This window comes from Clinocottus analis, unplaced genomic scaffold (assembly GCF_023055335.1).
Source record: "Clinocottus analis isolate CAN_PGR_092001 unplaced genomic scaffold, fCliAna1.0.p SCAF_34, whole genome shotgun sequence".
Classification (NCBI taxonomy): Eukaryota; Metazoa; Chordata; class Actinopteri; order Perciformes; family Cottidae; genus Clinocottus; species Clinocottus analis.
The window spans coordinates 256,172-258,332 of NW_027176087.1; positions in this window are offsets into that span (position 1 = coordinate 256,172).

A 2,161-nucleotide genomic window follows, 5' to 3' on the forward strand; every position below is an offset into this window, starting at 1 on the left:
TGAAGCCTGTGGCAGCAACCTGACCACAGGAACACAGTGATGTGTGTGTGTGTGTGTGTGTGTGTGTGTGTGTGTGTGTGTGTGTGTGTGTGTGTGTGTGTGTGTGTGTGTGCTGTCTTTGCAATATGTACAACAGCTCAGCATCAGTCTTTCTTTTCCTGGGGGCCTGAGGAGGCCCGGGGGCCTGGAGGAGGCCCGGGGGCCTGGAGGAGGAGGCCCGGGGGCCTGGAGGAGGAGGCCTGGGGGCCTGGAGGAGGAGGCCCGGGGGTCTGGAGGAGGCCCGGGGGCCTAGAGGAGGAGGCCCGGGGGCCTGGAGGAGGAGGCCTGGGGGCCTGGAGGAGGAGGCCCGGGGGCATGAGGAGGCCCGGGGGCCTGGAGGAGGAGGCCCGGGGGCCTGAGGAGGCCCGGGGGCCTGGAGGAGGAGGCCCGGGGGCCTAGAGGAGGAGGCCCGGGGGCCTGAGGTGGCCCGGGGCCTAGAGGAGGAGGCCCGGGGGCCTAGAGGAGGAGGCCGGGGGCCTGAGGTGGCCCGGGGGCCTGGGGGAGGCCCGGGGGCCTGAGGTGGCCCGGGGGCCTAGAGGAGGAGGCCCGGGGGCCTGGAGGAGGAGGCCCGGGGGCCTAGAGGAGGAGGCCCGGGGGCCTGAGGTGGCCCGGGGCCTGGAGGATGCCCGGGGGCCTGAGGAGGCCCGGGGGCCTGAGGTGGCCCGGGGGCCTGGAGGAGGAGGCCCGGGGGCATGAGGAGGCCCGGGGGCCTGGAGGAGGAGGCCCGGGGGCCTGAGGAGGCCCGGGGGCCTGGAGGAGGAGGCCCGGGGGCCTAGAGGAGGAGGCCCGGGGGCCTGAGGTGGCCCGGGGGCCTAGAGGAGGAGGCCCGGGGGCCTAGAGGAGGAGGCCCGGGGGCCTGAGGTGGCCCGGGGGCCTGAGGAGGCCCGGGGGCCTAGAGGAGGAGGCCCGGGGGCCTAGAGGAGGAGGCCCGGGGGCCTGAGGTGGCCCGGGGGCCTGAGGAGGCCCGGGGGCCTGAGGTGGCCCGGGGGCCTGAGGAGGCCCGGGGGCCTGGAGGAGGAGGCCCGGGGGCCTAGAGGAGGAGGCCCGGGGGCCTAGAGGAGGAGGCCCGGGGGCCTAGAGGAGGAGGCCTACACACACCTACACACTAACACACACCTACACACTAACACACACCTACACACACCTACACACTAACACACACCTACACACTAACACACACCTACACACACCTACACACTAACACACACCTACACACTAACACACACCTACACACTAACACACACCTACACACACCTACACACTAACACACACCTACACACACCTACACACTAACACACACCTACACACTAACACACACCTACACACACCTACACACTAACACACACCTACACACACCTACACACTAACACACACCTACACACTAACACACACCTACACACTAACACACACCTACACACTAACACACACCTACACACACCTACACACTAACACACACCTACACACTAACACACACCTACACACACCTACACACTAACACACACCTACACACACCTACACACTAACACACACCTACACACTAACACACACCTACACACTAACACACACCTACACACTAACACACACCACCAGACTCAGGACTCGTCTAGGAGGAGGAGCTTCTTGTTGAGCTGAAATGACAACAACAACAACAACAACAACAACAACAACAACAACAACAACAACGTAATTGGCTTACAGAAACTGTGCCAAATTTGATTGGTTCATTGAAGGTACACGCCTACAATCAGCTGAAGCTCTGCTGGAGCTTCATGAGCGCCATGTGACACACACACACACACATACATACACACACACACACACACACACACACACACACACACACACACACACACACACACACACACACAGACACACACTCACCTTCAATTCTGGACAGTTACATCATCACCTTGAGGCCTCAGCATCTGTTTCCCGCATAAGAAACACAGACAGTGTGTGTGTGTGAGGGTGTGTGTGTGTATGTGTATATGTGTATATGTGTGTGTGTGTGTGTGTGTGTGTGTGTGTGTGTGTGTGAGAGTGTATGTGCGTACGAGTGTGTGTGTGTGTGTCTTCTGACCATCTTTTTCCAAACAGCTGTTAAACAGAGATGAAGGAACTC